Source organism: Cyprinodon tularosa, unplaced genomic scaffold (genome assembly GCF_016077235.1).
Source record: "Cyprinodon tularosa strain WSP-4 unplaced genomic scaffold, ASM1607723v1 ctg494, whole genome shotgun sequence".
Lineage (NCBI taxonomy): Eukaryota > Metazoa > Chordata > Actinopteri > Cyprinodontiformes > Cyprinodontidae > Cyprinodon > Cyprinodon tularosa.
In genome coordinates, this window is record NW_024039223.1 from 362,951 (window position 1) to 375,721 (window position 12,771).

At 37.2% G+C, this 12,771-nt stretch overlaps 1 protein-coding gene across 1 annotated transcript in view; it reads right to left on the minus strand.

The window, feature by feature from the left end:
- zfhx3 (zinc finger homeobox 3) overlaps positions 1-12,771 on the minus strand; it is a 237,105-nt gene that overhangs the window by 209,512 nt on the left and 14,822 nt on the right. Inside the window, exon 2 of the mRNA XM_038302537.1 lies at positions 7,797-7,831. The gene's annotated coding sequence lies outside the window, so the exon portion shown is untranslated. The remainder of the gene's footprint in view (positions 1-7,796; positions 7,832-12,771) is intronic.

Sequence of the window (12,771 nt, forward strand, 5' to 3'; positions counted from 1 at the left end):
TGTTATTTGATGGTGTTTAACACATTTTTACAAAAAACCTAACTATTTGAATATTTATTTGATTTTTCCAAAAAGTTTAGTTTCTTTTTGGAAAAATCAAGTAAATATTCAAATGGTTGGGTTGGTCTGTGCTAACTTGGGTCTTCTACTCCAGACCTTACTCCATATAGAAAAAATAAAAGCTTATAAATCCTATTTGACGCTGATGAAAATGCGAGAAGCCTTTTGGTTTGAAATTCTAGTAAATCATCAACTTCTGGGAAACAACGAAAGAATGACCTCCTGCAGAGGAACAGAGCAAACTCAAAAATCACAAAACTACTCATGAATGACTTGATTGACACAAAAAGTTTGACCAGATCTCTGAACTCTCCAGATTCCAATCATCAATCATCAATCATCAGTGAAACATGCCGAGGAAACGCAAGTACACACAAGACCCTATGTTAAGCCTCCAAGACTGAAATCTAACCTGGTAGACATTAGCACTGAGCGTTTGTTTAAAAACATTAGGAATGTTTATCCAACATAACTGAAAATGTGTTTCCTACAATATTCTCTGCATTGTATCACCTAATTTGCTCTCAGTTTTTTAAAGCTTGCAGCATCTGCGTATCTCCAATTGGCAACTCTTTACATTTTTTTCCCTCTCTCCTATAGTATTTCTTCTCTTTGCTGAGTTTTGGGCCAAAGAGCTGACAGCCAGTGACCTAGGAGTCTCCAGGGTTCCCAGGCAGAGAGGTAATGGGCCCAACCCCGGAACACACTCTCACTCTTTGCACACACTGGGCTGCCAGCAGCTTTGATCCAGTAGCCCCCACTTTGGTCTCCTGACGCCCGGTAAGGAAATTCATAGGAACAACTGGAAGAGGCCTGTGTTTATTCAGCCCCTTTAATGAGGAGGGAGACGGATTATCGGGGGCCTAAATCTCCCCCCAAAAAACACAAGGAAAGAAAACTGCTGCTCATTCCAGATGTTGCTCCACCAGCAGTCACTCCAAAAGAATCCAGGAAAGCCAGAGAGAGAGAAAATAAAGAGAAAGGGATGGTGTATTATGCAAGATTGGAAGACTAGTGGTCAGCTAGAGAATCTCTTCATGTTTTCTCTGTCTGGCCAGATGTGGGAGCTGGCAAAGCATTTCTCTGTGAACACAGAGGAGCCACCCAGGGGCAGCAGGGAAAGCTCTGAGAGGGAGTATGCAGGTTTTCTTTTCTTTTTTTCTATATCTTTAAAAGCAGCATGTTTAATAGCACGGGTAACCAGAGCTTGTAGGCATACATTTTACTTTAAGCAATTTGTGCTGTGTTAAAGAAAAAAAGAAGCAATTTCCTGAGCCTGCCACATGACTGCTAATGTGTTATTTTTTCAATTTTTACACAGAGCTTCTTTGTAATCATTACTAATGCAGCAAAGCAAGTGACGTAGGATCTGACGTATGAAGCCTCTCTGCCCCAAGAATGGAAACAGAAGCCTGATCTACTTATAAAGCAGCACAAACACTGTTGCTTGTGGAAAGACAAAGGTGTCTCATTCAGTACTGGTGACACCATACCTAACCACACTAAGAATAGCCAGATGACACATTAGGCTCTTGACCCTTTTTCCAAAGGGGGCTGGCAAGATCAATAGGTCTCTCTATTGTCAAATCATTTAGGAGGCGATTATAGGTCAGACCCTGGTCACGATGGTGTCTGACCACAGGCAGACCTTTTGGTCTGTCTGGGTCAGGTGTGCTGCACATTTACATATGATTTCCAATTATCAGGGCTGCAAGTTGCTTATTGGCAGTCTGGTCTGAGTGCATTTACACAGTGCTGCATTTTCTGATCAGACTTTGACTTAGAGTCAAATGTATTTATCCTATGACAGACAATATAAAAGGAGTATATTGTACAAAAAAGCTTAAAAAAGAAAAAGTCGTAATGTCCCAGAATATGCACAGTAGATAGGTAAAGGAAGAATGCATAGTAGTTGACTTGGGTTATTGCACTTGTCTTGCAGAACTGTACTGGCTATATAAATAAGTGAAAATTATACAGACTACACAGCAGTCGGCATGTTTTATTCACAGTGAGAGAGAAGAATATTGCACAGTAGTGATAATAGGTAATGTTTTGCATAAGATGTCCAAGGAGGGGGGTGCTGACCATTGTCCCTCTTCCCATCACCTCCTCCTTCCCCCCAGTGAAGAGTTGTACAGTTTGATGGCTTGAGGAATAAAGGAGTTCAGCAGTCTGTTGGTCATGCATTTGGGGAGGAGCAATCTCTCACTAGCCAGGCTCCTCTGAGTGGTGAATACAGTGTGCGGAGGATGGCTGGCATTGTTGATAATGTCCAGCAGTTTGCTAAGTTTCCTTGTCTCTACCACCGTCCCCAAAGGGTCCAGCTTCTTGCCAATCACAGAGCCGGTTCGCCTCACTAGTTTGTCCAGTCTGGAGTAGTCCTTCATGGATGTGCTACTCCCCCTGCACACCATGGTGCAGAAGAGGACATTGGCAACCACAGACTGGTGGAATATCTCAAAAGTTCTTGTAATGAAACTTTTACTTCGAGAAAGATGTCAATATCATCCCTGTCCAGAGTACTGCCATGACATCCAACAGGTTCAAGGTCATGGACTGTGAAAGCAAGGAGAAGGGCTCTCTGTTGAGTGTGTTTGTATGCTTGTATGTGAATGCGTATAAGGAAAAAGACTTGTGATAGGTCAAGTTCACATATCCCTTACATGCTCCACATTTAGTTTTGTACTGAACTTATCCATGAAATAATAATTGATGCACTAGATACAGTGGGGCAAAAAAGTATTTAGTCAGCCACCAATAGTGCAAGTTCTCCCACTTAAAAAGATGAGAGAGGCCGGTAATTTTCATCATAGATATACCTCAACTATGAGAGACAAAATGAGAAAAAAAAATCCAGAAAATCACATTGTCTGATTTTTAAAGAATTTATTTGCAAAATATGGTGGAAAATAAGTATTTGGTCCGTTACAAACAAACAAGATTTCTGGCTCTCACAGGCCTGTAACTTCTTCTGTAAGAGGCTCCTCTGTCCTCCACTCGTTACCTTCATTAATGGCTCCTGTTTGAACCCGTTATCAGTATAAAAGACACCTGTCCACAACCTCAAACAGTCACACTCTAAACTCCACCATGGCCAAAACTAGAGAGCTGTCAAAGGACACCCGAAACAAAATTATAGACCTGCACCAGGCTGGGAAGTCTGAATCTGCAATAGGTAAACAGCTTGGTGTGAAGAAATCAACTGTGGGATCAATTATTAGAAAATGGAAAACATACAAGACCACTGATAATCTTCCTCGATCTGGGGCTCCATGCAAGATCTCACCCCATGGGATCAAAATGATCACAAGAACGGTGAGTAAAAATCCCAGAACCACACGGGGGGACCTAGTGAATGACCTGCAGAGAGCTGGGACCAAAGTAACAAAGGCTACCATCAGTAACACACTACGCCGCCAGGGACTCAAATCCTGCAGTGCCAGACGTGTCCCCCTGCCTAAGCCAGTACATGTCAAGGCCCGTCTCAAGTTTGCTAGAGAGCATTTGGATGATCCAGACGATGACTGGGAGAATATCATATGGTCAGATGAAACCAAAATAGAACTTTTTGGTAAAAACTCTACTCGTCGTGTTTGGAGGAGAGAGAATGCTGAGTTGCATCCAAAGAACACCATACCTACAGTGAAGCATGGGGGTGGAAACATCATGCTTTGGGGCTGTTTTTCTGCTAAGGGACCAGGACGACTGATCCGTGTGAAGGAAAGAATGAATGGGGCCATGTAACGTCAAATTTTGAGTGAAAACCTCCTTCCATCAGCAAGGGCATTGAAGATGAAACGTGGCTGGGTCTTTCAGCATGACAATGATCCCAAACACACCGCCCGGGTAACGAAGGAGTGGCTTCGTAAGAAGCATTTCAAGGTCCTGGAGTGGCCTAGCCAGTCTCCAGATCTCAACCCCATAGAAAATCTTTGGAGGGAGTTGAAAGTCTGTGTTGCCCAGCGACAGCCCCAGAACATCACTGCTCTAGAGGAGATCTGCATGGAGGAATGGGCCAAAATACCAGCAACAGTGTGTGAAAACCTTGTGAAGACTTACAGAAAACGTTTGATCTCTGTCATTGCCAACAAAGGGTATATAACAAAGTATTGAGATAAACTTTTGTTATTGACCAAATACTTATTTTCCACCATATTTTGCAAATAAATTCTTTAAAAATCAGACAATGTGATTTTCTGGATTTTTTTTTTCTCATTTTGTCTCTCATAGTTGAGGTATATCCATGATGAAAATTACCGGCCTCTCTCATCTTTTTAAGTGGGAGAACTTGCATTATTGGTGGCTGACTAAATACTTTTTTGCCCCACTGTATATCAATCCACATGGATAGTCTCAAATATTTATTTATTAAAGACATTTAAATAAAACATTTAACTATTAAAGCAGTTTAGTGGATTTGGTTAAAGTAATTTAAAAAGTTTAGAAATGTTTATTTGATTTGTCATTTTTTAACAGAAATTTTATTGGGTTTATTTTTATAAAGCTATGGTAATAGTACACATTTAGATAGTCCTACAGTCAGTATTACTTCATGGAAATATTACTTTTGTTTTTGTCATATATTTAAAGAGACATTATGTATGTTTATACTTAAAAATATCTTTAAAATAGCCTTTTATTTTATCCTATTATGACTAAACATGGTTTGATGAGCAGACTGATATCTCAGTAGTTAAGTGCAGATACGTATATTATAAAAGTCTGGAGCCTTTTTTTCCTAAATTTACTTCGGGTTGGAAGTTTCTGCGCTGTTTGGAGGATGTGACATCAAGTGATTCCATTTTAAATGGGTCCAACATAGCAAACAAGCATCTATTCTAGTTGGATACTCTGAAGTGACCGGCATCCAGCTCATGTCAAATAACAATGGCAACTCCACTTGTGTTGAAAAAAGTTAAAAACAAAAAAAATAGGTAAGTAAGAGAATAAGCTCGAGCATAAGTTGAGGCCATAGGCAGTGTCATCAAAAACATCTAATGCCGCTTTAAAGAAATGCCATGATAAAGTTCCAATTTAAGTCTGATCCCCATAAGTTGATTCATCATTTCTAAGATAATTGTACAAAGGAGCTAGTTGTTTAACTTAGTTTGTGACTGTTTATCATGTAGGTTTTACATTCTGACTTGTGCATATTACTGCAGTTAAATTAAAAAATGAAATTGCTCTATGTTCAGATTTCTTAACACATACTTGACACAGTTAAAGAGGTTCTTCTTAAATGCATTATATTTTCATTGTTTTGTAGGACATCTGCAACACATGATAACATTTAGACACCACCCTCAGTGCACCATCTTATCACCACCATCTCCAGGACATCATGTAAACTACTGCTATAACAGGGTGAAGAAAGTATTGTACATAAAAAGTACTAGTCATGTGAATGTTGGCTTAAGCCTTGAGGATATCCTGCTAAAATTATATGCTTTATAAGATTCAAAATACATTTTTTATTGATAAGTAAAACTTTTTTTTTTCCAAATCACTAGATGTAAATGTTTAAAAAAATCTTTTGGTTTTTATTCAGGATTAAGAAAATATATATTTTTGAAATAATGTCTTATAAAACATTATTTTCTCTCAGGATTTGGAGGGTCTTGACAATTAGCCAGGAATTAGATTTACAAAGTGCTGCCTCTTGGACTACTTCTGCTGAATAGGGACAATGATAGATAAGATTTTTTTACACCAGATCTTATGTCAAAATATATTTCATTATTCAGCAGTTTAGGTTTGAATTCTACAAAACTGATTTTACTTAGCAATTATTATCACTGCTGTTCCTTTTTCTATCAAGGGCATTTTTGCTTGAAAGTTTTCCAGCTTTATCTTGCTTTTTCCCTCTGTCTATCACATGTAGTTCTATCTGAAGTCTTTCCAGGAAATGTTCTCTTAATTTGTGGAGTAGAAATGAATTGCCTTTGTGTTTACTGTTTGTCACAAGGTGCAACACATGAAAAAACACTGATTGACCAAATAATCTTTGCCTGGCCTAATGACGTATAAGACCTGGGTAATTAATATATTGATTTATTTAAAACAAATAAACAAGCCTTGTGATACTATTGAACTAAAAGCTTGTTGAGTATAACGTTCAGTTAATTACTAAAATCAGGTGTTTTCTATAATATTCAGGAAATTTTCAGTAAGACTTCTGCACCTGTTGATCGGTATGTTGGTTCACAGTTCATGAGAAAGGTACTTTAACTTGTAAGAGACAGTTTGTTTTTTATAATGATTTTTAAACAAAAAATCAAAATCAGTATTTTTATTTTACTAAATTATCATTTGATATATTTATTTATTATAACTTTTATCAATTTTGTGTTATTTAAATGAGTTGTGTGAATTTATTATTTTCTTTAATCGGAGGGTATGTAAACTTTCAAGCACAACTGTATTTTGTCCAACGGTGATGCTGAGAAGCTAGTCCAAGAATCATTAACCTCAAGGCTGGACTTTTTTAATGTTTAGTAATCAGAAAGTCTAAAAAATGTAGTGAAGAAGCTATGGCTGATCAGTAAGTGCTACAGCCAATATCCTCATCGAAATTAAAAAGTGGAATAATAGTTCTTCTACTTCATTGGCCTCCTGTTAAATTTAGAATAGAATTTAAAATCATCCTTCTCATGTATAAAGCTATAAGCTCCATCTTAAATCAGAGATGTGATTGTTTCTTGTTACTTACAGAGCACTTCACGCTCATTCTGCAGATTTACTTGTGGTTTCTAAAATATATTAAAGTAGAATATCCTGTTTACTTTTAAGACTAGGGCTAAAACTTAAATTTTTAATAAAGCTTAAGTTAGAGAGGCTCAGGTTATCCTGAGAAAACTCTATAGTTAGGCTGCTGGAAGACATAAGGACCAATTTTAATCACTTTTACTGGTTCTATCTCTATTATTCCATTCTGCAGTATTGGTAAGATCCAAAGGTTTGCTTTTTCTCATCGAAGAAGCTTCATTTGTGTTAGTTCTTTTTGATTTTGACACCATCTTGGAGGGAAATATCACCAGGGCGGATGCCATTATAACCTTTGATTAAAGATTATAGAGCTGGGCGTATTTCTCTGTGTTTAGTCCTGTTTATCTACTACATAAAGCCGTGGGTTTAGCTGTTATTGTGACTAACTGTATGTGCTCTCTGATCCCTTTTCAATTTAGAACCGACTCATAACACAGCTAATAAACTGTTTATTTCCTAGATAGAGCCACCAAAGAAGCTAGTTTACTGTTATATTTTCTAACCTAGCAGGTATTCATAGATCAGTAATTATACATTCCATTTGTATGTCTGTTTCTGTCTCCTTGAACCCCCCGTTGGTCTCGCCAAAAGGCTGCTCACACTGAACCTGATTCTAAGGAAGTATATCTATCTCTGTCGCTGCATAGATGCTCAGTGTGATGGATAGCTATTGAGTCAATGGCACAATGCAAGCAAATATTTACTGTCATCACATGTTCTTCCAGGAGGAGCAAAGCCAATGACTCAATGCAATCAGCTGATGCTGTGATTTGGTAACATATAAATAAGCTGAATTGAAATTAAATTAAAAGCCTCACTCGAAATTCAAATTCATAATTTTTAGCTGGTACTGTATGTTGTTTCACTTATCTCAAAATATCTTGTCCCTCTCTGTTCGAAAAATAAAATGTTCCATAAGAAAAACAAAAAGATTTTATTGACTGAAGACGTATAGATGAATCACTTACCCACAGTGAAAGACGGAAAATGAGTCTTCATAGTCCTGTAAAAATACAAGACATGTATTTTACTGTTCAAAGTCTTTAGGAGTTTATAAATTAATCTAGTGTGTGTGTGTGTGTGTGTGTGTGTGTGTGTGTGTGTGTGTGTGTGTGTGTGTGTGTGTGTGTGTGTGTGTGTGTGTGTGTGTGTGTGTGTGTGGTGGTGGGGGGGGGGTCTCAGATAATGCAGAAGCAAATCATTGTTTCTTGTTGTTTCTTTATTTTATCACAATTATAATTCAGAACCTTTTGCCTACATCCCTATGCCTCTGGGCATTGCTAAGCTTGTAACAAGATCATATAAGTAAATGGATAAAACCTGAATAATTTGGAATATCACAGACACCCATTATATTGTTATTTTGCACTTCCTTTTGCCTTCAGGTTCTGCACTCTTTTTTATAAAATTATTTTATAACCCTAGGTTGATAAAAGGACACTCTAAAAACACATTATGCAAAAAAACCCATAGAAGCTGTGTAAAAATATACTCTGTCAGAGAAAATCTAAATGTAAATCAAAAACTACTCTTTCATACCCCAACGGCATTCTCGTTTTAGCCCACTTTATTGCAGCACTTCAGACAGTCCAACACATTGTCCCTTACTTGTTCAAAATGGGCTTCTCCTCCTCAAATAATTGTCCTGAAACATCTCATGACAAAACGATGTGATCAAACAGTCTGTTTATTGTAAATGTGCAACATGCAGTGGCATCCTTTTCTGTTTCCATTATGGTAAGAAAGATACCAATGCAACTAAATTTATTTTAATGTACTTACATTAGATAAAATACAATAACTTGTTTCTCATTTTCTGAAATTAAATGAGATAAAAATTTTACTGCTTTAGTTCAGTTAGGATTAGCAACCTTATACCACTTTATTTTTGTGTGTATGAGTCCTGTTTTGCCAATAAAGCTCTGGGAATATATGTCCCAGAGTTAGATGGTAGCCCAATAGCGTTACTTTCACAAGCAGTCCATTATGACTGTTGGCATTCTGCTTGGTACTTGCATATAAAACTTTATTGAAAATTAATTAGGGAGTAAAATCATATCCTCTGAAAACCCACCGGGTCACTGGCGACCGTTTTAAAGTGTTTACAACAAATCATTCAGAATGCATGAAAATTACACGGGTAAAATGTTTACCAATATAGACATGTTAGAAATTGTTTGAAATCTTACATTCTACACAACTCAACCATCAAGTTCATTTGATGGACACAGTGAGCACCAAAGCACAATTAAAACAGATAAAACAGCATGTCAAAATGTAAACATGAGAAAGCAGCTACAACAAGCAAGCTTGTCTTTATTACTGCTGTTCAAAAAAGACCTATTATTTTCAACTATTAAAAAAAACAACGCTGATTCATGTTTGAACTGATGCAGCTTGGGCTGTGCTTTAAGGCAAATTTATACTTCTGACGCATAGCCCCTGGAAACGTTTAAATCTGTCTCCGTGCGTGACCGCCCCCCCCCCCATGCAGAAGCTCTGCAACTGTCGTTGCGCACCTAAAAAAAAATCCTGACTAAACATCGCAAACCCGCAGAGACCTGAAGAGGAAGTTTGCAGACAAAAAGCAGCTTTGATTGGTCCTTGCTATGCCTTTCCAGCTGTCTGTCTGGTCACCCTTATCGATTCAATGACGGGGCGCACAATTTTTAAAAACAGAGGAGTAATAAAGACAATGGATAACCACAACGAAAGGTTGATCAAGGAGGTTTCGGAATTACAACCACTTGTATGATGCTTCAGAAATGTTGTTTTGGAAAATAAACACTCCCGCCAGAGCCACCGAAGATGTTCCCGTGACTATCCGCCAAACTTCTCGCGAGGATCCCCCTTGCACTTTGGTGGGAAACTGCTATGCGTCCATAGAAATTCCAGACTGATGGTGCAGAAGCATACTATCAAAACTAATTCGCGGCCAGACCCAAGCGACGTTTGATGTGTGCGGTTGCAGAAGTATAATCACCCTTTACTCACCCAATTTTCATGCATAATTTAGAAACTGTTCGCTTTCAAATAATGTATCACACATTTAATTTGTGCTAACAGTTCCTAATTTTTTTTCTTTTCCATTTGGGTATGCAAAATAGGCGGTCACGGTCACAGAGACGTAAAGGTAGTTCAGAAAAAAAAAAAGAAAAAGACCTAAGGCTAAACTAAAGCTACTGTATGGTACTTACACAATGTTATTTAGGGTAGTAGCCTATATATTTGTAGCTGCATATTAGCATTTAGTATTAAAGTGTATCTATGAACAACTGGAACCCAATCTCCTGTGGTAGGTGTGCATGGGCATGCTTGTGTATAAAAAATTTAAAAAGCTATATATCAGATTTGGGCGGCCCCAGACTCGTCGCACATAGGTTTTGACAAGACATGGAGGTATAACTGTTGTATTTTAAGGTACACTGCTAACCAGTGGTATGACTTAAAATATTAATGTTGGGCACATTCGTAATTAAAGTAACTAGTTATAGATAGTAGTTACCCCATCAAAAAAGTAACTGCTAGTAACTTAGTTGATGCTCAATCAAAGTAAGGACTTACAAGCGAAAGTAACTGTTCAGTTACTTTTATAATTTAAAGTGCTGAAAAATTCTAATAACTTTCTGTTATTGGAACGTCAAATAAAATCAGAGGTTAAACTATGAATATAAGTAAATTATTAAAAGATTGTACATCTGAAAATAACATAAGGATCTGCACCATTTGGTGTGTGTGATGGAACAAGTGAGTTGCAATTTAATTATGTAGAGGTTATAATCTTTGGTTTATGATAATAAAAAAAATTATATATATATATATATATATATATATATATATATATATATATATATATATATATATATATATATATATATATATATATATATATATATATATATAATGTACTAAAACATACTTTGCAATAGAATTAAATGGGAGGAGCACTTACAAAAAAGGGAATACCACAGAAACTAAACAGCAACAGCAACACGTGGGGAGCCAGCTGTCAGTCAGGTTTGGGATGATGTGAGGGCTTCTCTAAATCTTACATGCTTGTAAGCCTTTAAATCTTTGTTCAGGAACATAAAGAGCAAATCAAATTTAACCCATGAATTCATCAAGAACTTTTCCTTAGTAACGCTGTCATTGAATCAGTGGCTCTGAACCAACTAACTCAGTTCCCTGCTCATCTCTGCACTATATATCTTGAATTGATTGATGGAGACTGATGAGAAGCATTAGATTGCAGGTTAAGTTCCGGTTGTTACTAATAATGAATACTAACTAGTTAGATTACTTGCTCAATAAAAAAGTAATTACATTTCTAACTCTGTTATGTAACACAGTTACTTCCAACTCTTCAGCTAACACAATCAGCCAAGAAACAAAACTGCCGACCTCCACAAGTCTGGATCACTCTCTGGTTAAATGAATCAGATCCTGCAGATGCTAAAAGGTGCATACTTTTGTCTTTCAAAACATGAGTGTAAAAAAGAACAGTCCTTTAAAAAGATGTTAAGATGTAAGATGTTTGCCCCAAAAATAAACATGTTCTGGTGTGACATGATCAAATTAAGATTAAAAGTATAAGGTGCTGTTTTGAGCCCTGCTGAATCTACTGGAAAGTATATCCAAACTGTTTGACCAATGTCATACAGTTTTAAGGTAACCAAGTATTAAGCAATTCTAGTCTCCTTTAGTTAGAAAAAGTATTAGAAATGTCCCTCAAACAGTAATTCTGGTATTTCATAAATATAACTAACTTCAGTGTGCGGCACTGTGATATAGTGGATAGCATTGTTGCCTTGCAGCAAGAAGGTTCTGGGTTTGATTCCTGGCCCAGAGTTTACATGTTCTCCCTCTGCATCTCTGGGTACTCCGGTTTCCTACCACAAAAACATGACTGTTTGGTCAATTGGCTTTTCTGCATTGTCCTTAGGTGTGAACGTGTGTGCACATGGCTGTGTGTCTTCGTGTGTCTCTGTGTTATCCTGCGACAGACTCACGACCTGTCCAGGGTGTACCCCACCTCTCGGCCATAGGATGCCGGAGATAGGCACTGACACCACCAAGACCCTGACAAGGACTAAGCGGGAGGAAATGGAAACTAACTTTAATGATCCTGGCTTTTCTACAACAGCAAAGGTTTTGTCTGTTTTAACATCAGGAAATGAGAAATATCTGTCTATTTAGAGTGTAAATGCATTTAAACATCTGTTCAACTGCAACAACATGATGCATACAGTACTTCTCTATTCATTATAAACCTAAGCTAACCAGACCAACTTTTAGTACCATGCCAGTTTGCCTATTCAAAGAGATTTACAACACAACAACCATAACATTTGATCAAGTATGAGGTTTATATAGACAAAACTTTTATGAGGTAATGACCCCTTTATACGTTTTTTAAATTGCTCAGTCTACTTTGTTTTGTCAGATTTCTATTAAATGTATCATGTCTTTTGTTGTTTTTTTTTTTTCCTTTTTTCGGCAATTGAGCCTTTAATTGGCTAGAAAAATATACAGGATTATAATTTACATAACTTATTAATATCATGAAAAAAAGAACCTTGCTCATAATAGAAACATAGGCATGACGCACTCTCAAAAGACAATAAAATAACATAATGGCAATATTTGCCAAGTTCATAACATTAGTACGTTATCTCGGGTTTTTATATGATGCAACACCTCCAAACCTACCAGTGCAGCACAATGAGACAATTCCAATCAATCTGTAACCTCTGCTACTTAACAAGGTAAAGGCATCTATTCCCCTGACTTTAGGTCAGTAAGTAAGTTTGCTATTTTGGATAGCTGCTGTTGATTGTGTATGTACTTTAATAAGCAATCTGCAGGTCAGGCAGATTTATAGGCCCATAGTGGAGTGGAGGGATCAGACTCCCCTGGCCTCCAGTTTCCTTCTGTGCCATTACG